Genomic DNA, 27,566 nt, shown 5'->3' with positions numbered 1-27,566 from the left:
TACCTGCAATTCAACTCCTGGGAGCTTTCTTGCCAGCTCAACTGCCACATGTTTGGAAGCACAGAAGAGCAGGAAAGAGGATAATTTTGTGTTCTTCAAAGTCTGGGAAAGACTTACTTTTGTGACAAATCCTACTTGAGATGCTCCCAGCAAGCTATTATCTTGACCTAGTAGTAATTGCTTTTGAAAAGTAAATAGCAAATAGTGGTCCTGATACATACATACATACATACATACACATACACACACACACCCCTATATCTATATCTTCAGGTTTTAAAAATCTTTTGCTTTGCTCATACACCCAGATGCTTTGAAGAATGAAAGGAAATTTCCTTAAAGTTTCCTCATTTTACACCTTGAGTAAATTTTAAAAAATGAATAATTCAAAGCAAAGCAAATTAATAGTTTTTAAATTGTAAGTAAAATGTTACTCACATGCTCAGACACTGTCCATAAAATTAAGAGGTAGGTGTTTAATACTTTTTTTAATCTAAAAAGCAGGTGATAGAGAAAGAAAGTAAGATAACATGACACATACCAAGAATAAAGAAATTTAAATCTCTATCCATTAGAATGTTTTCAGCGACCAGTAACAGAAAACCTGACAAACTGTTGCTTAAAGCATGAGAACTTTTGTAGTTTACATAAATAGAAGTCTGCATGAAAGTGGTTCCAAGTTTAATACAGCAGCTCAACCAAGTCATCCTAAGTATAAATTCCCTTTGCCCTTCTTGTTTGACAACCTCAGAGTGTCAGATTTTCATTATCAGGTATGTATCTTCTTCATTCCAGTTCCAAACATGTTCAAAAAGGGAAAAAAATAAAAAATTCCTCTGAAATAGAAATATAACAAAGTAGTGCTGATAATTGTTTAATATTATTATCATTATGTAGCAATGGAAATGACTGTGGCCTGAAGGTCAAAGTGATGCTGAGGAAAAGATATCCCCTTCCCTATTAAGAAGCCCAAACTTTACTGCAACCTGCATCTGTAGCTGATTTTCCCCTCTGCTGCATTAGCCGCTACAGGATCACTCATGGTCTCTTGCTGCAAGGAAGCTGGGGAAGTGTATATATTGGCAAAGGATAACAGAAGTAGTGTCCCTTCTTTTCCCTTTCTTCATACCTCCTCATTTTTGAGGTATACTCCCCCAAAATTGTTTTACATCATCAAGAAAAAAAATGGTACAGAGCAAGAATTCCTGCTAAGTGATAGAGTATAATATGGGTCACTTTGTTCATCCATTTAGACAAGCCAGATTCAGAAAATAATACATGTAGAAAATTTTAGAATTGGGTAAAGTCTTTCTACAGTGACTCTCTCAATATGTAAGGAGACCGTCCCTTCCTTATTTATCACTTTGATAATGACAGCATGAAAAGAAAGCATTGGAAACCACCTTTTTCTCTAAAGGGGTTCAACAAAAGATTTGTCCAGCATGGTAGTCCAGAGGAAATAGTTCTTATTGTCAGATAAATTTGAGTATTTTCAATACACACTAGTATATTAAAGAGTGACAAATATTATAGTTAAAACTAGGCATAATGTCAAAAATGTTTTACATTGTAACTACTAATGTGGAGAGGTTGGTAAGTTATGTACGTCTTTGCCCTCTACGGAAAACAGGCAAGTTTCTGATTGGGCACTTAATATTCTCTAAGAAAAGATCTTCTGATGATACAAAGATTGACGGTACCAAGGTTGTCTCAGCTCACTGTTAAGAGTGCTGCTCGTCTATGCTGTGTTTTCTTTATACTTTTCTTTCTTCAGACTAAACAAAGTATAAATTAGGCAGCAAGGAATACGCAGTCTTACATTTATCCACTTAAGGGGACTCAGACAGAAACAGATTAGTTTAAGCAGAGGCAAAACTGAAAATCAAGTTGAATTCCATCTTGAACTGTCACATGGAAAAAAAATAACATTTGGTAAGATCTCCAAAGATTATGAAAATTAAGAGATAGCAATTCAAGTCACGTGTGTTTCAATTGTGGATTTCACTGAGTTGACTTTAAGCAGGAATGTTGCACAAGTCCTCGTTCTGCAAACAATTTGCAAGAGAAAGAAAAAACAGAGAAGACACTCTCTCCTTAAAGAGACTAAAATTGTACTCTTTTGTGCCTTCTATAACTTCCTGTATCTCTTTTTTCTTGACCAACTTCCACCAAGCACTGTCATGAAACAATAGCCAAACAGAAGTCTAAAAACTCTTAATGGGCACCATGCTGTCCAAGGGATCAATAATATTGACCTTAACTCCCATGATCTGGCATATTAAGAAACAGGAAATGTGTTATTTTATAAACATTCTGATCCCATCTTTAAAAATATATAACTCACTTAATTTTTTAATTGTGATAAAAGACATATAACATAAAACTTACCATATAAACCATTTTTATGCATACAGTGCATTGGCATTAAATACATTTACATTGTTGTGCAACCACCACTACTACCTATCTCCAAAACTCTTTTCATCTTGCAAAGCTAAAGCTGTATGATTAAACAGAAGTTCCCTATTCCCACCTGCACTCAGCCTGTAGCAACCATCATTCTACTTTGTCTCTGAATTTGACTATTCTAAACACAATCTGTAAGAGAAATCATATAGTACATCCTTTTGTGACCAGTTTATTTCATGTAGCATAATGTTTTAAAGGTATACCATGTTGTAGCATGTGTTAAAGTGTCTCTAATGTTACTTTTAAAGTTGAGTTTCCCCTACTGTCATTTTCTGGCTTAGGAAGATAAAGATCAAAGTCAGGGCAGACCCATCAGCAAAACAGTGGCTAATAAACGACCAATACAGAAATGTCAAATTCTCATGGGTTTTCAATACAACTCTCATAGAAATTCCTTCAAATGTCAGCGACTCCGAGGGAGACAATCTTTTGGATATGATTGCAATAGAAACAGTTTTACGTATACTAACATACCAAACTCTTTTATCATGCCTGGAAATCTTCTCTACAAATAGTAAACTCAAGCCCAGTGGAGACCACCTCCATCTTGGAATCGAGCAGTGTGTTGTTTTAGTTTCTTTGAACAAGAAGGCTGATATAGCTAAGTTTTACAGCTTAGTACCTATGTTTGGGTATTTTCACTTAAGTCATTTCATGAATACTTTAATTCTGAGTGATTTGTCAAAATACTTTTCTTGCCTCCTTTACCTGCTAAGGGGCACCTATCATTGGGTTTTGCATGTCAGCTGGCGAGAACACACAGAGATGCGGAACACTGAGAAGGTTAGAATTTGACTCTACCGCCGAAGTGACCAGAATCCTTTCCAACTGGTCCTTCTCCCAAATGATTTACACCAGCCTAACAACTTACCAGTGTCTGTTAAATACGGCAAGTGAACATCTGTCCTTGGAATCCTCATTTTATTTCTTTCTCCTCACTGGAGTTGCTCTCCCTTAACATCCAGTTATTGCACAGAACTTTCCCCATCCTTTGGCTCAGAAATGTTCAGGGGCTTAAGACATTCAGCTATAATAAGCGATAGGTTTGGGATTTGAACACACATTTGACTGACTGACACCAATGGCCATCCATACCCATAACTTTATGTCCCAGTAAGAAGGCGGTTGGGATTTTAACCTAAACAGCCTAAGGGTAGCATTCATGCCCTTAATCACTTTACCACTGTGACCTTTTAAAAAAAATTCTATCAAGTTGTTCTTAAGACTCTGGATAGTTAAATCACATCCTTTTACACACAGCCTACCCTTTTCAGAGTTGAATAACTAATATGTTTTTTCAAGGAGGAGATGGACATTTGATAGAAGAATAATACATACAACTAACAATTGTATAAGGATATAACATACTAATATAAGAGAAGGTTAATCAATGACTCCTTTGGTAATTTCAAACATGTTTTCTATAAATGTTCTAGGAATAAGGATGCTGTAATACTAGATTCAAAGCCCAATTACATGTATAAGTCAAAGTTTTTCCCACAGGCTTCCTCCTTCTTCCTCCTTTTCCTGGATTTTCCTGAAAATTTGCTGCAGGCAGTTGAAGAGGTCCAGGATGAGGGAAGAAGAAGGTTGAGTGTGGTTGTAGCCTTATATGATTTGGAACTGAGTAAAAAAGATAATTGAGAAAAATAGCAGCAAGATTTGGATCCCATTAAGGAAAGTGGCTGAGTGAGCTCATGGCCCACCAGGACCGGGGGCTAAGTGAGGCAAGTGTTTGACACATTGTGCCCTTAGGCATTCAGTGTGCAGCAAGAACCCATGTAAATGAGGTGGCTTCTCTGGTGAGGAGTTGGTCAGTGAATCACTAACCCACAAGGACAATGTGCAATTAAGAGAATCAGTGTATTGGGATAATGGAAGACAGAATTCTCAGTGTCAGAGGAGGGAGTTACAAATAAAACACACGGAGCCTAGAATGAACCATAAATTTTGGGGATTAAATTCAAATTGAGGCAAATTCATAATTTTCACTAATACAAGTAGATATAAAATTTAGCATAGAAAATGTATGTATGTGATATGCACACAGAGTATTTCTAGCTGTGTTCATTGAAAGACCAGTGGCAACAGGTATATCTAGCCCTCAGATTATTTATAGATATTATTATTCATTAAAATGAACCAGAGCTCCTTAAAGAAAAGGCTTTAACACTGGGGCAATAAAGACGTATTAGATAAAACTGGAATATTTTATTGTATCAATCAGCTATACGTATTCACAGAATAGTAACCTATCAAAAAGCCATAGATGAGGCTTCCACTGGTCAATTTGGATAATTTAAGAGTAAAATGATATAAACAGATTACAAACCACTAAATAACATGAAAATCCATGAGTTCATATTGATGTAAAAAAATACATGATTAAATAGGCCAGGCACAGTGGCTCACTTCTGTTAATGCTATCCCTTGTGGGCAGATCGCTTGAGCCCAGGAGTTTGAGACCAGCCTGGGCAACATGGTGAGACCCAGTCTCTATCAAAAATACAAAAAAATTAGCCAGCTGTGGTGGCACACACCTGTAGCCCCAGCTACTGGGGAGGCTGAGGTACGAGGATCAATTGAGCCTATGGGGGCGGAGGTTTCAGTGAACTGAGATTGCGCCACTGTACTCCAGCCTGAGTAACAGAGGGAGACCCAGTCTCAAAAATAAGTGTGTGCATGTGTGTGTGTGTGTGTGTGTGTGTATGTATATGTATATATATATAAAATGTATGTGTATATATATATATATATATAGCTTTATATTAGAATGCCAAATAATAAATATAGGAGGAATTATGGTATTAGAAAAATATCAGTTTGATAGCTTTCATAGTAATAATTGATTGACGCCAAAACTGATGGGAAAATGTAATGGAAAAAAAGGGTATTTAGCTAGTTTCAAAGTATAATTCCACAAGATATGTGTTAATTTCAAACTGAAAATGTAAGAACTATAAGAAGAGAAATCTGGTAGACACAGCTGATCCAAATGACACCAAATAACAATAGGACAAATCCATCTGGAGTGGTGCCAGATAGGTTTCAACAAGAACACAGTCTTATTTCTATGATGATTTTGGACAAAAATATATAACCTAGATCCAATTATTATAACACCAAAACTAAATATGAAGAAATAATTGACAAAATGCTTGTAATCTTAAGCATTATTTTTATTTGCTAGGTATCTATAGGAGAATGTCCTTTGATGTAAGAAATGCACACAAAGCATTCAAGGTAGTGAAGCATCATTTTGGTAACTTATTCTTACATGGTTTGAAAATATTACACCTACACTTGTATATTTATATACGGCATACAGTAGTCCCTTTTATCAGTGAGAAATACATTCCAAGCCCCCCCCCCCCCCCCCCGTGGATGCTTGAAGCCAGGGATTGTACCAAAACCTATATATATACCATGCTTTTTTGATCTGATAACTGAAAGGACTACTGAGTAAACAGGTAGGTGCCATATACCACATGGATACATTGGACAAAAGCATGATTCACACCGTGGGTGGGACGGAGTGGGACTGCATCATGCTAGTCAGAACAGCATGCAGTTTAAAACTCACAGATTGCTTATTTCTGGATTTTTTCATTTAATATTTTTGGCCTACAGTTGACCATGGATAACAAAAGGCAGAAAGCAAAAGCAAAACTATAGATGAGGGGTGTTGTGGGGGGATTAGTGTGTTTAAATAATTATAAAAGAAAAGATAGTAAATGTCAAGAATTGCCACATCTAGGTGCAAAGTATATGGATTTGAAAAAATTACTCTTGCAAATCTTCCGTAACTTTAAAATTGTTTAAAAGTTAAAAGTAATATAAAAGTTTTCAACAGTGCTACCATATTGATAATTGATATCTTTCATGGAGAAAAACACTCCATGTCATGGGGCAATACACTTCAGGTAAACAGCATTCTTGAATTTCTTCCTGACAAATCCCAGCTTCTTAGTACCAACCACTATTTTCTGAAAGCCAGATGGTAGATGGTGCCTCATTAAGATAAAGCCCTATTTCTTTCCTTTCTTGATAAAGGTAGCAAAGCCACTACTCTGAGACTAATATGAGGTGGAGGCCATTTTCTTTTATGTTTACTTTTCAGGGATGCCAACTTCTGTATCTGAGGACTAGAAACACCTAGAATAGAGTTAAGAAACTTGCTCAGAAATTTCGTGAGGGATTTTGTACTGTTACTGCTCCATAATTTAGCTATCTCAGTGGACACTGGCCTAGCAGGCAACTCCTTGTAAAGCTCTTAATTCTGCTGTAACTGGCATCACTTCATTTTAACTTTATAAATGTGTCTTAGCCAACCATATATCTATTAATTAACCTTTAGAAAATAAAACATTCTCTAGCTTTTTTTAGTGACAATATAGGAGTCAAACTTATCTTCCCAAGGCGATGTTGAAATCTCTTTGGTCCAGTTTTACAACTGTGCTGCCCTCTTTATTCATCACCCCAAACCCCACCCATCCTACAAGCCTGACTAAAATCTCTTCAACACTTCAGAAGAAATCCATCTCGAATTTCAACCATCATTCTTGTTTCTTGATTCTTTTTTTTTTTTTTTTTTTTTTTTTTTTGAGACGGAGTCTCGCTTTGTCACCCAGGCTGGAGTGTACTGGCCGGATCCTGGCTCACTGCAAGCTCCGCTTCCCGGGTTCACGCCATTCTCCTGCCTCAGCCTCCCGAGTAGCTGGGACTACAGGCGCCCGCCACCTCGCCCGGCTAGTTTCTTTGTATTTTTTAGTAGAGACGGGGTTTCACCGTGTTAGCCAGGATGGTCTCGATCTCCTGACCTTGGGATCCGCCCGTCTCGGCCTCCCAAAGTGCTGGGATTACAGGCTTGAGCCACAACGCCTGGCCTTGATTTTTATATTATGTGGCTCACTTTAGAGTTAATTATTTACATCTTAAGCTTTCTACTAAACTGAGACTACAAGCTTCTCAAAAGTATATAGAGGTTTGCTTATCTCTGTGGGCTCTACCATGTTCAGAGAAGATATTGTAAGGCATAACTACTAATTCAATGCCTTCTTGTTTAACCAAGAAAATAACTCAAATGCTCAATAATTGAGAAGTTGTGAAGGATAGATTGTAAGGTGACCTCCATGATCCTTACATCTCAGTAATTCACACACCTGTGTAATTCTCTTTAGTGTAGTCAAGACCTGTTAACTTGATTCTACCTAATAGAATGTGGCAAACATGACAGGGAATACATACGAATGTATTCTTACATGCATTATAAGAGATTAACTGCCCATCATAATATCGGGTGCTCTCTCTGACTGGCTTTGAGGAAGTAGGTGGCTGTGCTAGGAAGGCTTTGTGACAAGGAGATGAGGTTGGCTTCTGGCCAAAACTCTAAAAAAATGAGGCTCTCAGCATAACAGCTAGCAAGAAGTAAAAGCTCCCAACAATTGAGAATTTGGAAGTAAATCTTTTCCAAGTGGAGCCTCAGATAAGATCACAGCCTCATCTGACACCAAGATTGCAATAAAAGGCTGTTAAAGTTGACACTTTTTTTCCCCTTTCTACATTTCTTGTTACCTAATCTCCTTGATAAGATTATTTTAATCTATTTTCCTTTCCTCATCTCCCCTACCCCAAATAACAGTGAATCATAAAAGCCAGCTTCTTTATAAGCCTTGCTTTGTCATTGGAACTAATTTTTTAGGTATAATTTTGGAGATATGATGGAGAACCTCTCTTTCTCTCGCTGTCTCTCTTTTTTGAATATCAAGGACCCTATACTTTTAAAACACTTTTATGTCATTTAAATGCCATATGTTTTGTCCTTGTCCACGTTTTTTGGTTCGTCCATATGTTATGCTTTCTGTCTTCAGAAAGGCAAAGTGACTCCCCTGGCCTAAGCCCAGTGTGTAGCAGAAAGAAAGTCCTTCATAAATATTTCCTGGGTGAAAATTCAGTGACCAAGTGCCTTGAAATTATACAGTGGTGTTGGCTAATCCACTCCCTGTTATGGGGACAAAAATATAGTCCTAAAGTTAGTACCTAAACTTTCCAGATTCACAGGCACACATGCATATACACATATGCATAGGCATGTGCATGTACGCTATAAGAAGACAGTTCCCGGAATGACATGTTGGCAAACAGAAAACCACTGCCCTTTATTAATGCACCAGAAAATTCAGGAGACCCAGTTCCCCGCTCAGCACAGCAAATTCAGACCCTTGATGTGCATTAAGCACGTTCCATGTCCTAAAATCAGAAATGTAGACCAGTGGAACAAAATAGAGAGCCCAGATGTAACAAACTTGCACGTTGTGCACGTGTACCCTGTAACTTAAATTAAAACAACAACAACAACAAAAACAAACAGAGAGCCCAGAAATAAATCCACACATTTACAGTTAGGTGAATTTTAACAAAGGTGCCATGAAGGAACAATGGGGAAAGGATAGCCTTTTCAATAAATGATGTTGGGAAAACTAGATACCCACATGCAGAATAATTAAACTAGACCAGCCTGTCTCACTTTATATAAAAATCAACTCAAAATGAGATAAAGACTTAAATGTAAGACTTGAAATTGTAATGCTAATAGAAGAAACATAGGAAAAAATTCCATGACATTGATCTTGGCATTGATTTTTTTTAAAATTATAACCCCAAAACACAGGCACACGAAATGAAAATAGACAAATGTAATTATAGCAAACTAAACAGCTTTGGTGCAGCAAAGAAAAAAAAATCAACAGAATGAAGAACAATCTATAGAATGGGAGGGAAAATAATTGAGAACCATACATCTGATAAAGGGTTAAAAATATATAATGAATTTAAGACTCAATGGCAAGAAAATAAACCCATTGGTCAACAAAACTGAAAACATTACTCAAAAGACGACATACAAATGGCCAAGTATATGAAAAATATTTCAATATCACATTATCAGGAAAATGTAAATAAAAATCAAAGTTATCACCTCATTCCTGTTAAAATGGCTATTATCAAAAGGAAGAAAGATAACAAGTGCTGGCGAGGACGTGGGAAAAAGGGAACCTTGATACAATGTTGGGGGGGTATGTAAACTAGTTGAGCCACTATAGATAACAGTATGCAGGTTTCTCAAAAATTACAAATGGAATTACCATATAACCCAGGCATCTCACTATCAAATATATATATCCAAAAGAAATGAAATCAGGATGTCGAAGAGATATCTAAACTTCCATGTTCATTGCAGCATCATTCACAATAGCCAAGGTATGAAATCCACTTAAGTGTCCATCAGTGGATAAACAGATAAAGATAGATATGGCATGTATGCACAATGGGATGCTATTCAGGTTTAAAACATGAGGAAATCCTGTCATTTGTAATAACATGAATGAACCTAGAGGACATTAGTTTCATAAGCCAGGCAAAGAAAGACAAATACTGCATGATTTCACATATGTGGAATCTAAAAAAAGTTACACTCATAGAAGCAGAGAGCAGAATGGTGGTTACCAGGGGCTAGGGTGGGAAAGTATTGGGGAGACATTGGTCAAAGACTACATAATTTCAGTGAGATATGAGAAATAAGTGAAGAGATTTATTGTGCAGCATGGTGACCATATTTAATACCATTATATTCTTGAAAATCATTGAGATTAGATTTTAAGTGTAAAAAATACTATGTATGTAAGGTAATACATATATGAATTAGCTTGAGTTAGCCATTCCATCATGTATACCTATTTCAAAACATCATATAATATGTAATAAATGCATATAATTTTATTTGTCAATTAAAAAATAATTTCTAAAAAAATATTGCTATAGCTTAAATGGTTTGTGCTGAGGTTCTATTCTTCATGGATCTTGATCGAGGGACACAGAGGAGTTGGGGAAATTAGGAAGGATCACTTTTCCCTATGATATTGTGCTCTATTGTACAAGGTCAGTGAGCCTGCCTCAAGTATGGTGTTCAGACTTATCCTTGAGTCTCACAGTGCTGTGAGATCCTCTTCCTGGTGTTGTCAGAAAAAAAGACAGTATTAAGAATTGAAACAAGTCAGCCCTTCTAATTGTATTTCAAATAGAACCACATGTCTCTCTAAGGTGAAGATAAAATGATACAACGTCATTATGGCTGGTAAACTATACAAGAGTAGACACATACAAAGATTGGCGTTAATGTTAATTACCATTCATGAGCACTGAGTAGATACTAGTACTCTCCTGTACACATAATCCTATCCAGTTTATCTTTCCTAAAACATTTTAAGAATAGTATTGTCAACATATTATACATGAGAAAACTGAGGCTCAGAGAAAATGGCGATTTAAACCATCCTCAGATTCATTACATACCAGAGCCATGAAACACTCATGTCTCTATGGCCTCCAGATTCACATTACATAAATAGTTCATTTCTTCCTGCTCTTATCTGCCTTTGAGTTTATTCTTATAGGTTAAGAAAAGTCATTTAATTTTTTTTAATATTCCGCAAGATTTTAGTAATAAAATTAGTATCTCCCTGCCTAGGTCTCCATGACAATTCATATACTAAAACTGTGGCCATGAACATCTTATTGGTGTGCTGCCAAGAATGAACCTCATAACTTGCTAAGATGGAGGAGTCAGGACATATGAGGGAGCAGTAATGTTGACTAAGAAGGTGCCAATTTTACAGACTCCCTTCTTGGAGTGTAACGACACTCCCCTTAATGCTTTCCCATTCCTCACCTTCCAAGGTGTAGGAGTGAGGAAGAAATTAATATAAGTCATTGCACCTGCCTCCTGAAAAGATGTTGCTTATAAACTTCAGGTTGGGTCCTCATAAAAAAATGAAATGGAGACCATGACTCCCCTGAGAGGTCTCAGGAGCAGGTATTAATGTGTTTATTTGAGAGACATAAAGTATTCCAAGGAAATACTCTTTCCTGGCCAAAAGCTGCATTCTTTGGGATGAGATGATTATGCCTCTTTTAAGACATAAATGAAAGTATGTGCTTGAGCACACCATGTATAAGCACCTCAACTTTAGCTTGGAAAAGAGAAAGGACTGCCAAGCCTCAGGCATGAAAGCCTGGAACTTGAGGGGCAAAGGGAATGTCTGAGTCTGACAAACTGAAATTCAAACTCTAGCTCATTTGTATATTATAGTAAAATTGCAGAAAATTGCTTCTTCTGATTCTTAATTTCCCATCTATAAAAATAAGGATACAAAGTATCAGCCTCCTCATGATGTTTTCTTGAGTAATTTAGTTAAGTAAGAAAATGAATGTTAAAAAAGGAAAAACATTCAGCACAGTGCCTGGGACGGAATGAGCCCTCCACAAATGCTTTACTTAGACTGTGTGAGTTCCTAGATTCCGAATGAAGAGACTGGCTTTTATAAGTGTGAAAGGAGGAAGTGAGAAAACACTGATCCAAAGAAGTGGTCCAAAAGGGAAAATGTGATAAGGTACCAGTGTGCCCATATTGAAGCTCAAGGAGAGGTAATTGTGTGCTGGCATATCCAGGCACTGCTTGGGCTAGAAGGGCAAGGAGATTCCATATTGCTGCTGGGGGGACCCAGAGCCTTTTTGAACACTTCTGAGATTTTGAAGACAATAAAGTAAATTTAAAAAGAACAAAAAGAAAAGGAGGACAGGAATAGAACAGAAGAAAGGAGTCCAGATATATGCAAGACTTTATTCAGTCAACCATCAGTAATTGAGATGCCATAAAAGGGAAATTAAAAAGAAAAGCCGACATGAAAGTATGTCCAGGCTCTGCAAAAACTAATTGGTAACCATGCACAAGCTAAATACCTTCCTTGGGCCTCAATATTCAAAACATATTTCTATGGTGACTAGATGTTTTCTAAAATCTCTTGAAGCTCTGAATTTTTAAAGCTTTGGATCCAATCATAAGCAAAGCTTAATGATGTCCATGATTTTACTAAATATAACACACAAATATATTTCATCAAATATGTATCAAATAAAAATAGTGTGGGACTGCAAGGAATACGTGTTCTCCAGCCAACTTCAATTACATACTATTTTTATATAGGAAAGAGTTCAACACACTACTGAAGATAAGTTGGCGACTGGAGACTGTCCCAGGGCAACCATTGGGTCCACAAGCTGAAGATGGCAGGGTCTCAGGAGGGAAGGAGCCTGGGTCACTGAATCCACCCAAAGGAGAGTCACCTCCATCCAGAAACACTTGCATGAATAAGGACAAAGTAGCTCCATTGAAAATGTAAGCCTTGGCCAGTTCCACCTGGTTTCTTGTGTGTTCTCACAGCTGAAATCTAGATCTTTCCTAAAACACCATTGCTTGGACCCTTTAGTCCTGTCCCTACCTCCCTGCCTGCATTGATCAAACACAAAGGGGACATGGAGCCTGTATAAGATGGAGATCCCTGTGTCCTGTGCAGAAAAGGTCAGACTTCCCTGAGGCAGAAGAAAACTTTAGAGCAGGAGAATGAACCTCAACCAGGGATGCCCTCTACTGAAGTGGACCCCACTGCTCTGCCCTGGCATGCTCATGTGCAGGGCAAGGCTGAGGCATGGCACTGCTCTGGTCTTCTAGGTTTGCTGCAGGGCTAGGTGCCGCCTAGAGTGGCCTGAGCTTCAGACTGATCTCTGGTTGTACTCAGCCCTTTCTGTTTCCCCAAATGTTCTATATCACTTGCTATGAATAGTTGTACACTGAATAGAGCAAAGTTAGACAGAATTGTTTTGTCGAACAGGGCAGGCCACACTCCCCCTGGCCCAGCTGATGATCTATCCTAGTGGCCAGGATCATGTCTACCTTAGAAATGGACCACGCCACAGGGCTTTGTGTACTATGGTCACCGTGAACTACAGGACACTAGCATTCAAAGACAGAACTCCCTGCTCTTTCAACCAGGGAAGGCTGGCTAAGTGAAAAAAAAAAAAAAAAAAAAAAAAAAGTTCTCCAAACTACTCCTGGAGCTTCTCTGGTATTCCGATGGTGACATCTGATTGCTTGAGACAAATTCCAGGTCTCTTTGGGTTTCCCTGGGAGATCCTGGTAAGAACTACTATGGTTTTTATAATAAAGAGGTGACATACGTTAAGAAGGGGGAACGAGCTAGCCAAGAGGTTTTCTGCCAAGGTTGAAGTACAATTAAAATCAAGGAGAAGATTGGGCTAGTTCCATAAGTCTTCGGAGCCATAAAGCCTTCCACCTGTGGCAGAAGCCAGTCCTCTGAAGTTATCAACTAGAGGAGGGGGAGGAGGAGGAGTGAAAAGGAGAGGGGGCAGAAAAGGGAGGGGAAGGGAAGACAGGAAGGGGGTGGGGGAGGGATCTTGTTCAAGCAAGTGTGAATCTGGCCCATTGGGTCTTTCCCTGTGTCTGATATTTGTCTGAGGCACCATTCCCTTCATATTCATCAATTGACAAGTAATATGATCTACTCTTCTCTCCACGATTGAAAGACAGGACAAAAGATTTTTCTATTGTAATGTCTGTTTATATGTGTGTGTCTATGTATCTCTATACACACATATATATTATCATGGGAATAAAGATTGAACACAACATTTTCTTCCTCTCCCATTCCCACTCCTTCTCCTTCCCTCCCTCCCTGTCATATGAATAATCGTAGAGGGCTCATTATCGTGCAATTCAATACAACATAAAAACTCAGTTTTCGAATCAGAGGAACTAGATGTAGGAGAGTTATCAAAAGCAGTCTCACTGGGCTTAACCACTCCCTCACTCACACAGATGAAGAAAATGAGACTGAGAAGGCAAATGGTTTGCAAGGACTATGGCCAGTCAACAACAGCTGTTCCTGATCTCTGAATATCCTAGCCCTGCAATCACCCTCTTCCTCTTAAGAAGTCTGGAACCCCAATGAAAGGTGTCAGGGAATGAAACTAACACCTTTCCCCACATCAGCACCACCATCTGAACCATATGCCTTCTCATGAACAGATTTCAGTTATGTTAAAAATAATTTTCAAAAAATGCTTGTTGGATTCTTCTTTGACTTTGTTCCTTTCATTGCCCTTGCAGGATCCATTCTCGATCTTTGGAGCATAATAAACTCTGACTTGATGACAACACTGACCACAGGGATTATGTGATCCTTTAAAAAATTCCCTGGCAACTTTTATCATGTAATTCTGAAACAGGAAGTAAATGATGATCACTTTTTCTGGTGTTAGCGAGGGTCCATTCGTTCATTCTAGCAGACAAAAATCAAAGCCTGCAAAATGACCTTTTAGGTAAGCGAGTCTGTACCCTGAGAAGGGGGCAGATGAATGCACGAAGTATATAATGACAATCCTATTACCAGCAAGTGAAAGTTAATAGAGACGGTGGTGTTGCAGGTTGAAGATGCTGAAAGCAGGTGCTAAGATGAAATTGGGCTTTAATAATATGTTTTCGGAATCAACACCTGTGAAAGGGAGGTTTTGAAAGCTGGTTAAAGCAGAAAGAAAATCTGAATAGTGATTCAGGCTTCACAAACACTCTGTCACCCCAAAGAGAACTCTAAGTGTATATGGCCTATTTGAGTTTCCCCACAGAAATCTTTGCTATCCCCAGCAAGATCAATCGTCAGTATGCGTCATTGCGGAAAAGCATGCAGCTCACTACAGCTGAGGCAGACCATGAAGGAGGCAGCAGCTCTAGACTGTCAGTAACAGCGTTTCTAGTGACCAAGCAACATGTTCTTCCCGGAAGAAGGATTTGAAGCATCTCCCACAGCAGTTTTAAGGAAGGGGCAATTACACATCCAGAAATAAAACCAGGGCACCAGAGAGGGGGAGGAAGTTGAAGACAAAGATGGGACAGTGTGGGAGGAGAAAAATAAATGTGGTTTTGAATTCAAGAGTTAGGAAAAAGTACACAGTCTGGCAGGATAGTTTTCCTGCTCAATATCAAATTTTTTGTTGTTAATACTGCAAGTCTAAGTATAAGGTGTCTTCTCTTAGATGCTGTGCAGAGATTTTAGTATTTTCGCTAAAGTATTTCCACACCTGTGCCTCATCTTTCTTACCACGTTCCCCTGTTGTGAACTCACTTTCTTATGATTTCCCTTTGAGAGGGGACATGACATGGAGAGAGAAGTTCCTTGATTTGCCCAAGTCTCTAAATGAGTTGGTGAGAAACCTGGACTTTAACCCAGACCTCTTGAGCCCACATACTGAGACTTTTAACTGAATCATAATATATTAGGGTTCTCTTAGAGGGACATAATAGGATATGCATATATATATATATATATATATATAAAGGGGAGTTTATTAAGTATTAACTTACATGATCACAAGGTCCCACAATAGGCTATCTGCAAGCTGAGGAGCAAGAAGAGCCAGTCTGAGTCCCAGAACTGAAGAACTTGGAGTCTGATGTTCGAGGGCAGGAAGCAACCAGCATGGGAGAACCGATGTAAGCTGGGAAGCTAGGCCTGCCTCATTGCTTCACGTTTTTCTGCCTGCTTTATATTTGCTGGCAGCTGATTAGATTGTGCCCACCTGATTAAGGGTGGGTCTGCCTTCCCCAGCCCACTGACTCAAATGTTAATCTCCTTTGGCAACACCCTCACAGACACACCTAGGATCAATATTGCATCCTTCAATCCAATCCAGTGACACTTAAAATTAACCATCACACATGATAAATGACCACCAATGTCAGAATCATAGCCAATCAGTCCATCTCTGATAGCACTAAGGCATGGTGTGAGGCAGAACATTGGCTTTGTGGCATTAATTTCAAATCTCTCATATGCCCCAGACATCTTCTATGGGGCAATCAACTGTGAATTCTCTTCTCTTGCCTTCTGAACCAGCTTCATTTCACCGAACATATATTGAGAAGCTACCATATGCAGGGTACAGTTTGTATTTCTTGTACTTCTCTTTAGTCTTCCCTCCTATCTAGCCCCATGATAACATTTCTGGTTCTTCTGAGAATGACCCATGTTGGCTCCTTTGCAGGAAGTTAGATCTTTTAACAGCTGTGCAAGTAGATATGTTAGGATATTTTTTCCACAGACACAGATGTTTTATTTATAGGGCCCCATCCACTTCTCATTAAGATGCTAGAGAGAAGGAAGAATTGAGAAAAGCCAGAAGACGAGGTAGAAAAAAAGAAAGAAAAAAATTAGAATTAAAATGTGAGGGTTGAGGGGTGCAGAAATGCCCAGAAACATCCTCAATGAACACCTTCCATGAAAACAGGAACCACATCTATTATGTCCATCCCATCTTCTTAGTTCCTTGAACATCATCTGACAGATATCTGTCTTATGCATAAATAAAGTTAAAAAGAACTAGGCATGATCAGAGTTTGGAAGAAAAACAAAACAACTTCAACTATATTAATCTGTTTTCATGCTGTGATAAAAACATATCCAAGACTGGGTTATTTACAAAAAAAAAAAAAAAAAAAAAAAAAAAAAAAAAAAAAAAAAAAGAGGTTTAATGGACTCACAGTTCCATGTAGCTGGGGAGGCCTCGCAATCATGGTGGATGGCAAAAGGTACATCTTATATGGCAGCAGACAAGGGAGAATGAGAAACAAGTGAAAAGAGTTTCCCCTTAAATAATCATCATAACTCACGAGACTTATTCATTATTACTAGAACAGTAGGGGGAAACTGTCCCTGTGATTCAATTATTTCCTCATTGAATATCTCCTAATTGAAACTCTCTTTGGGAGAGTTCGAATCTCTCTCAAAAGATGTGGGAATTATGGGAGCTACAATTCAAGATGAGATTTGGGTGGGGACACAGCCAAACTATATCATCAACTAATTATTTTCTAGAAAATATAGACATTTTATACAACTATTTCCTCTTTTTTAAAAAAGGATCTAAGATTTGAATTTAAAGACAGGGATTGGTCCATGGGATATGTAGCTATAGGCAGCCAGAGCTGCACACAATAGGGGAGAAAGAAAGCTGGAAAGATATCACAGTTACTTTTTTAACCATTGGGTATGCCTTTTTCAATAGATCCTCATTTCCAGGGACAAGACTTTTCCAACGGCCAGAAGCCTCAATAAAATTTGCATCTCCATATAGTTCTATTAAAAAATGAGCAAAATATATTCTGTAGCCTAATTTTATTATTTTTTGTTTTATTTTTAAAGCACAATCAGCAATTTTGAAAACCGAGGGCTATAGTTGGATGCAATGTGAAGTCTTCTGAAGTTAGTATGCTGAAAAGTGAATCATTAAATTTAATTTAACTACATCCAGTTGTGTTCTCCAGACCAAAGAAGGGTTTTATTCTACTAATTATCCAATGGTTCTCATGGCTTGGGTCTCTTCCATGAGCCACTTCAGTATGAAAGCAGGCAACTAAGCACTCTATTCACAAAACAGGGAACCCTGAATTTGCCATCATTCATGTCAAATGGCCAATTAGGTTCCTAGACAGACCTCAGAGCCATGTGTTATGGTAATGAACAAAATAAGTATAAGATATTAGATCATTACAGTATTCCATGCATTAACCTTCAAATTAACCCTGCATTGGACACTCAAGCTTTTCTGGGTTCAAATATAATGTCACTTATTTTACCATGACTCATAATTACCAAAGTCAGCTTCCATCCAATGTGATTAGTTCCTTGGCCCTGGAGCCCACCAGTAGGTGGAACCTCTGTACCAACCAGTGACTTGGTGACAGATAGCTGGACTGTGACTCAGGAAGTATACAGAGGACCCTTTATTTCAGTGACTCTGCAAATACTTGGCAATATTCATTCACCTGCAGCTATTTACAAGCCAGGAAATCTACAACTGCCTGTCCCATAATTTTCACTGTGCATTTTTTCCTGCCTCTCTTCTTTTCACTGTTTTGTTAATTCAACTGATGGGTGTCGAGCATCTGTCATATCCCATAAACTCTTCCAAGTGCTGGGGTAGAGTGACAGAAAGATATTCATAGTCCTTGGCTGTGTGGAGTTTATATTGCAGGAGGATAGGTGGAAGGAGGAAAAGGAAGAGAAAGACATTCAAATAGAAAGAAGAAGACGGAGGAGTAAAAGGAGAAAGAAAGGGAGGACTAGGGCGATGAGGAGAAATACAAATGTTATATAATTTGTGACAATAATTTTTAATCAAATCCCATTATTTCTTACTTTAAGCTTCTTTAAATTTGTCATTTAACTAGTGACCATTATGCACTCAGCATTTACAAATGCTAGTTCAGTAAATTCACTCAACATCGCTAGGAAGTGCTTATTGATCCCTTTTTATAGATGAGGAGACTGAATTTAAGAATATGATAAAATAATAATAACAACAACAGCAACAACAATATTAATAAAATATAAGATATACTGAGATATGCCAAGCATTTACTCACAGTTTTATTCAAGCTTATGATAATCCTATGAGGCACTATTATCTCCATTTTACAGTTGAAGAATGAAAGCTCTGAGAGTTCAGCACTCTCCGAGTGCTATCAATTAAGACAGCCAGAATATAAACCCAAGTCAAACTCTCTCCAAAGTCTTTATTCTTAAGCACATATGAGAAAACTGAAGCCCAGAAAGGTTAGAGCTTGCCCTATGATACACAAGTGGAAGGAGTTGAATCCATACCCAGACTCCAAAATCCATGTTCTCCCTCTTACCCATGAAAGATTAATCTTCTCCAACTTCTAGGCTACACTCTGAAGATGTTCTTGTTTTGATCACTACTACCCTGAGTATCCCTAGTGTGGAACCTTATCTCACAGGCAGAAAGTAGATAGTACGTAGAGCAGAAGGTATGGCTGCCACCTGCCTAAATCCTCTCACACAAAGGGCAGGTTGCCTTTCCTCTCTCATTTGCCAACTTCTGAGTCTCCTTGTCTCTGAGCCCCTCCCCATCTGCACAGCCTTCTTCCACTTTGGTGCATGACTGGGCACTTCCTACTCACAGCCCCTCAGTTCTTACCAGCTCCTGGGGCACCACATCCATCTATGCTTGCATGTGCTCTTCTGGCAATGCTCCTAGATCGCGCTCGTGTGTGTGTGTGTGTGTGTGTGTGTGTGTGTGTGTGTGTGTGTGCGCATGCATGCTAATGAATCTGGAGCAAATTGTCACAGCCAAGGACAACCAAGGACAAAGAGATAAGCATAAAGAGTGAAAGTGTCAGGTGACAGAAAAGGACACAAAGATGTATCACGGTGACAGAAGACAGGGAAGTCTTCAGACCCAAGGGACAAGGATCTTCCAGAAGCATAAGATGCTGAGGAATGGTTTCCTATTCATTGTGCTAGGCACAATATTAACTACATCAGAAACTTTTTGTTTTGAATTGCTTCATTTATCCTGTAAGGAAGACACTTGTTTCTATTATACAGAAGAGGAAAAAAATGTATAGAGTAGAAAGTAAATTTTCCAAAGATCCCATAGTGAATAAGTGAAGGAGTCAGGATTTTAACATGCATTGCTTCAACATTAAAACATGTTTCCTATACTAAAATTTCCCACTGTGACAAATATGACAGAAGAGTTACTGAGATTGAAGAGTGAGTGAGGGCCTCCCTCACTAGTAACTAAGACATAGGTGATCCTATAAGTGACTGTTCATGTTAGGATACTTTTGAGATGAAAGCAAGTACTCTTAATAATATGTCAAGACAACAGGTATAAAGGAGATGTTTAGTCTCCCTACTAAGAGGGAACGGGTGACTGAAAAAATAGTCCTAGTAGAACACTGAGGTGGAAGGCAGATAGCAGTGTACTAAAGAGATTAGTAGAGATAAAGAAAAGTAGAAAATGAGAGCAGGTCATGCTACTTAAAAAATAATTGCTGGACACCAGAGGAACGATATTGAAAAGTAGTTTATGAGGGCACCAGGTCTGGCTTACCTGTGAACTCAGTGATGGTAGAGACCATGTGCATTTCTTCATTGTTGTATTCCTAACACCTCCTACAGAGCCTGAAATCTAGAGGCATTAATACATAAATTTTAACTAAAAAACAGGGAGTCAGAAATTGCTCTCATATGGCAGAAAAATGCTGAGGATAACTGTAGGAAGAAGGGGTGGATATTATAAAGATGATTTAAAAAATAATTGTGAGAGAGATGATAAATAAAATAGGAGGGATTGGTGGTAAATGGCCTTAAGAGTTCAAGTGAGATAGGTGTTTCTATTTGAAGGAAAAAGGGTAAATCTTTTTTTTTTTTATTTTTGGAGATGGAGTTTCACTCTTGTTGCCTAGGATTGAGTGCAATGGCGCAATCTTGGTTAACTGCAACCTCTGCCTCCCTGGTTCAAGGGATTCTCCTGCCTCAGCCTCTCGAGTAGCTGAGATTACAGGCATGTACCACCACGCTTGGCTAATTTTTGTATTATTAGTAGAGACAGGGTTTTACCATGTTGGCCAGGCTTGTCTCAAACTCCTAATCTCAGGTGATCAAAGGGTAACTCTTTTTTTTAGTGAAGTAATAACATGAGGCTATAATGACTGCATGACATACAGATAGGAGATTACTTTTCATCAGTGGTGAGGACTGAATGATAGCAATATACATGAAATATTTTCAGAAAATATGTACTGTGTGTACCTCATGCCTGGAACCCTAAACAAACACCACCCAAAGAAGTTGAATCCTTTCCACTGAACACCTCTGGTGTGGTGGTGAACTAGCTGTGTGGAACCTAAGCAGACAACATTTCCTTGGACTAGATTTCTAGCAATATGGGTATTCCCTGTTTGGCCAGGACTTGTTGAGTACCCTTGAATAATCCCCTTCCCCATGCAGCACCAAATGGGATTTTGAACCAGATAATAACTTTCCACAGGACTGAAGGCTCCATGCCAAGACAATGATCAAGTTTTCAGTAAAATAATAAAAAATTAGAAAAAAGAGTTCAGTTTTTCATAAGTATAAATTTACTCCATTTAATAACTATTCCTATTCTGAATCATGTATTTCCCTGTTTTTTTCATTTTATGAAATCCATCTCTAACAGCTGGATGTCTGATTTCAGTGTTTCATAGTTTAGGGACCTGACTTTAGAAATGTATATCCCAAATTATATGCTTTCTTGACATTTACTTGGATTTTACAACAGCTAGATCTGTAGCCCATTGAGCTAGAGCACCTATAAGGTTCTGGGCTCTGTGATTTGCTTGACAAAACTTGAGATTCTGAATTTCCTTTGATGGCTGAGTTTTGAAAGGAGAAGAGGCTGCAGACTCTTACTGATCCCCATGGAAGTCCAAACAACCAAACAATTGATACTTCTTGATTGGGAGAGTGTGAATGAAGAGTTTTGGGGGATAAATATCCTCTCTAGATGTATCCACCTCATAACAGTAATAAATTATTTACTTATATAACAGGCCAAAGTCCTCAAATGTCCATAAGCAACAACCTGAAAGTCTGTCCTGGGAATGGACACATGACTCACTAGGAGAAAATAAAAGAGACAAAGAATGAGAGAAAAGAGTAAAACAGTGTGAATTAAAGCTTAAGTCTATGAGTTCAGGCTTGGTGTGTCAGTGGAATTATGGAATGAGCAGGATAGCTTGAGGTCATGAAGAAGCAGGAAGATGCATGTACTACACAGAGAGATAATGATCCTAAATAAATTCCCTGAAGTAGATATAATTGGTTCAGGCTGGAAGCAAAAATAGTTTTTGTTGCTGCAAAACTAATTTTTGTGCTAGGTTTTGCTTTGATCTTTAGCAGCTTATACATAGCACCTGGCTGTGGAAGCCATAGTGAGACAGAACCTTCAGGGGAAGAAAAAATCGAAACATTTCCCAGGATGCTGAGTGTAAGAGATGACTGTCTGATGAAGGAAGGGGATCCATAATGGGATGTTTCATCAATATATGCTCAAATAGAGAGGACCTCAAGTATTCAGAAAAACTTCCCCAGGAGACTTCAGCGGCATATGCATTAAAGCCCCCTTTAAGAAAAGACATCATTGTAAAACTTCGCATTTTTTTTTTTTAATGAATAGCTTGTGAAAAGAAGCAACTGCACTCCTTTAAATGGGTAGGTGTCCTTGTACAACTGAAATATGATCCAATGTATACAGAACTTTGTTAGTCTGATCAGGCTGCCAAAACAAAATACCACAGACTAGGTGGCTGAAACAGACATTTATTTTCTCAGAGTTTTGGAGCTAGAAGTCCAAGATCAAGGTTCCAGCTGATTCCGTTTCTGATGAGGGCTCATCCCCGCTGGCTTCTGTACATGGAACGATACAAGTGACCCACTTTCCTAACTAGATGCCTTAGAAACAGCTTTCCAGGGATGCTACTGAACAATGCTGATTCATCCACACTCTCCCTCACCTTGGTCCATAGTGGTCAGTGTTACAGACTACAAAATCATTTCTCACATCTCTTGAAACAAGAGAAGAATGGACCATGCCAGAAAACAGACTGGTAGGATGCGAGATATAGAACTAAACATACCTGCAGAAGGAGGGAGCAGCACAAAAACACAGTAGTAGAGCAGTGAGGTGGAAAGTGAGGTGAGACGTGATGGTCCGGGTAGAGACACCTCCACAGAGTATAGCAAAGAGAGTCTCTTTCACCATGTAAAACAAATAAGAATTTGTGCCAGTTTATGGTGAGAATAATATGGAAATTCAAGCAGACAGCTGGCATCAAAATATGCAATTGTGGCTGGCCCCAGGGCTAGAACTTCAGGCAGGGCAAAGTTAAGAGGGAGAAAACTGACATTCAGTAAACATCTAATTCTTATAAGGCACTCTTTATAATCTATTGAATTTACTTTTCATAATACTACAAGACAGTATTTTAAACCATTTAAACTACTTTTAACAGATAAAGCAAATGAGGTTCAGAGAAGTCAAAGAACCGGCCTGCATTAATCAGTTTTTCCAGAGAAACAGAACGAATAGAATAGAATAGAATAGAATAGAATAGAATAGAATAGAATAGAATAGAATAGAATATCATAGAATAGAATTGAATAGAATAGAGTAGAGGAGAATAGAATACAGTACAGGAGAAGAAAATAATAAAGATTTATTGTGAGGGATTGCCTCACACAATTATAGAATTATAGAAGCTGAGAAGTCTTATGATCTGCAAGTTGGAGGCTGAGAAACATCTCTAGTGCAATTCAGTTAAACTCCTACACTCTGAGAACCAGGGAGCCAATCATGCGAATCTCAGCAAGTGGAAAGGTCCAAAATCAGGGACACTGGCATCTGAGGGCAAAATGAGATATCCCAGCTCAAGAAGAGAGCAACTTCACCCTTCCTCCACCTTTTTATTCTATTTAGGTCCTCAACAAATTGAATGATACCTATTTGTGTGTGAGGGTAATCTTCTTCACTCAGTCTTCCTCTCCAAATGCTAACCTCTTCCAGAAACATCCTCATAGACACGTCCAGAAATAATGTCTTACTAGCTATCTGAGCACCTCTTAACTAAGTCAAGTTGACATATAAAATTAACCATTATACTCCCCAAAGCGCCAGAACTGATTAGTGGTAGTCTCAGGATTTGAATAAGGTTTCTGTGATTCCAAAGCCATTCTCTCTCCACTGGGGGACCATGCACAAAACAAAAGCTGGAGATAAGACAGAAGCTCAGTTCTCAGGCTTGAAAGATTAAGGCAAAGATATTCCTAGAAGTGGTGCACAAAGGGGAAAGAGAGGTAGCAGAAAGGGTACTCAGTATCAATACAGTAATCACCTAGAGCCCTGTAAATCCTCTTGACCAGGGAAGGGTTTAGTCCTGAAGCCTGATGTGTGATTGCTCCTGCAGGTGGAAGTCAAAAAGCTTTCAGATTTGAGGAACTCAGGAGTGGAAAAAGAAGCCTCAGACACCCATAGAGATGGGGCAGGTTTACAGATAATGGCCATGACCATGGAACAAAGCGAATTTTTGATCCACTTGGGGACTGAATGCAGGACTTCAAACCTAATTTAAGTTGGGCTTTAACTGAACTAATCAATCTATCTGAGGCTGTAGTGTTCAAAACAATATGTGGAGAGGGCAAATATCCTGCAGGCCAGTGCAGGGGTCAGCATGCACATCATCCTCTTGACAGAGCAGCATGGAGCTTTCATTAAAAGAAAAAAACAAACAAACAAAAACCCAAAAAACCTCTAGTGGGATATTTGCAGCATGTTTGAAATTGAAGATAATTCTCAGCACAGAATACTTTATGTCGGGCTTTGTCATATAAGACATAACTTGGAAAAGTCAGGGAGAGTCACTAAGTTCTAGGAAGACAGAGTCCCTGAAGAACTGGTGGTGTGTGTATTTCCTATTATGGTGACAAGCCTGGGACTGAAACTGTGAGGATCTTATAATCTGATGAAAAGATCAGAGACACTAAAGGTAAGCTGCTCTCATAACAAAATGGAATTACAGGACAGTTTGGGGCAACCTGAGCCAAGTGGTAAAGGATTTGTCAGTGCAACAGGGTGCTACGACCCAACCAGGGAGACCGTAGAATTTTGTGAAAGGAGCAACCTTGCATGATACTACTTTCTGTTTCCTCCCCACTCAGCAGAGAACCTCTTTCTGAGGTAGCAGAATCAAACTTCCTTATTTCCCTTATACATAGACCCTGGCCTGGACACACTGATCCCTGAGTCCCTACCATTCCAGCCACTAAGTGGAATTCACATGCCTGCCTTTAATATCAATGGTGGGGAAGCAAATGAGGGTCTTCCCCAGGAATTCAGGAATTGACAGATTGCAAGTCAATTTGTGTTCTTAGATTTTCTCCCCGGCTCTCTCTAAAGAAAACCTTTGTTAATTGCTGGATGCATAAATGATGTCTACAGAAACATGCTGTACTCAGCAATGTGGAGGTTAGTTGGAAAATTCCCCTGCTGGACTCCCTAGTAATGTCCTCTTATCTCTTAACAAGTGACACTGCCAGCTGTAGAAACTTGAGGGTCTGATCTCTCAAGTTTTCTAATAATCTCCCTGAACACCTTTCCTTGAAAAATCTCTCTCTTGGCCAGAGGCATGTGCCCTTCACCACTGCATGCAAATATATCACAGGCTTCTGTCACTCCTGGAAAAGGAAAAAAAAATGATACGGAGAGAAAATTCTAATCAGAAATTGGACAGTTAAATCCCAATCCAGACACTCCAACCAACTAACTTTTGGAGCTGTCAGTGTCTCACTTGTAGAATGGTCATGGCAATCCCCATTCTACCAACCTCAGGATTGTAACATGGAGAAAGGTGATCATTAAGGTGCTTCAGGTAACATAACACCTGTAGCTGACATTTATTTAGTTGTAACTTTATGTCACATATTTTTCTGAGCACTTTATATATGTTGTCTCATAGGTATACACTATTATTACCCCACTTACCCATATGGAAACTGAAGCAAAAAATAAGTTAAGTATTTACCAGTGGTCACACAGTGAGTAGTGGCAGATAGAAGATTGGAAGATCTAGGCAGTGGGTTCCAGAGACCAAGGGCTTTACCTTGGTGTTGTCCAGTTATTGTGTTACTGTAGGTTAATATTGAGAAATTATCTCAAAAAGGAATCTCCATTTTCTACTCCCCACTTCCACCCTAAACATTCATATTTAACTACCGTCAAGCTCCATATATCCACCAGACTCTCTTAAAAGCACTGCCTTTAATGTCCCTACTTTTCATGGTTGTGACAAGACAACATTCAGATTCTACTCTGTACCAGTTGCACACAAAGCATCATAACCTCCTGAATCAAGGGATCTTCACATGGCTACACATGGTGAAGAGAACTTACTCCATGTGGAAGGCTATGGAATGTTTCCTGCATCCCCAAACTCTAGTCAGAGAAGCTGAGTAGGAAGAAGAGGCAGAGACAAAGGCATGCATGAACATGACAGTAGGACTTAGGGGAGAGACAAAGTTCAGATGGGTGAAAATAGATACCATGATTGGATTTTTAGCTGCCATATTCAAAGTTCTCACCACAGACGTCCTCACTTTGGGTGGGCCTCAATACTAAAAATATTTACTTTGAAACCCTTCACAAAAAACATTTTTCCACTTCCCCCTGATTTAGAAGAGCTTAGACCTTTGCAGAAATATTAAAAATTGTGGCTGGGTGTGGTGGCTCATGCCTGTAATCCCAGCACTTTGGGAGGCCAAGGCAGGCGGATCACCTCAGGCCAGTTCAAGACCAGCCTGGCCAACATGGTGAAACTCGGACTCTAATAAAAATACAAAAATTAGTGGGTCATGGTGGTGGGGGCCTGTAAACCCAGTTACTCAGGAGGCTGAGGCAGGAGTATTGCTTGAACCCAAGAGGCAGAGGTTGCAGTGAGCCAAGACTGAGCCTCTGTACTTCAATGTAAGAAATCAAACATATATCTCAGTCCTGGGCCCAGTACAAACATTCCTCCATATATCTCAGTCCTGGGCCCAGTACAAACATTCCTCCATATATCTCAGTCCTGGGCCCAGTACAAACATTCCTCCATTTGTCTCAACTTCCTGGGCCCAGTACAAACATTCCTCCATTTGTCCCAACTTCCTGGGCCCAGTACAAACATTCCTCCATTTGTCTCAACTTCCTGGGCCCAGTACAAACATTCCTCCATTTGTCTCAACTTCCTGGGCCCAGTACAAACATTCCTCCATTTGTCTCAACTTCCTGGGCCCAGTACAAACATTCCTCCATTTGTCTCAACTTTAGAAAAACACCACCTGGAGAGTCCCCGATAAGGTCACAACCGTTTGTGGAGTGGTTTTACTGAAAGCGCGGGAACCAATAAAAAAAACTGCTAAAAGTATAACTTAAAATGTTAACCAATTGTAATGCTGTAACCAAAAGAATTCCCTTGTTCCTCTGTAACCTTACATATCCTGTTTACATCGGGCTATAAAAAGTGAGCACAGGCATCGTTCGGGGCCCTCTTGTATGCTGTGGAATGGAGGGACCAAGTTCAAACTTGCAGTAAAGATCCTTGCCGCTTGGCTTTGACTCTGGACTCTGGTGGTCTTCTTCGGGGAATAAACGGTCTGGGCATTACAGAGGCAGGAGTATTGCTTGAACCCAGGAGGCAGAGGTTGCAGTGAGCCAAGACTGAGCCTCTGTACTTCAATCTGGGTGATAGAGCAAGACTTGGTCTCAAAAAAATACATAAATAAAAATAAAAATTAAAACAATGATTA

Source organism: Rhinopithecus roxellana, chromosome 11 (genome assembly GCF_007565055.1).
Source record: "Rhinopithecus roxellana isolate Shanxi Qingling chromosome 11, ASM756505v1, whole genome shotgun sequence".
Lineage (NCBI taxonomy): Eukaryota > Metazoa > Chordata > Mammalia > Primates > Cercopithecidae > Rhinopithecus > Rhinopithecus roxellana.
The sequence above is the reverse complement of the archived record's forward strand: the minus strand, read 5'-3'. Positions refer to the sequence as shown.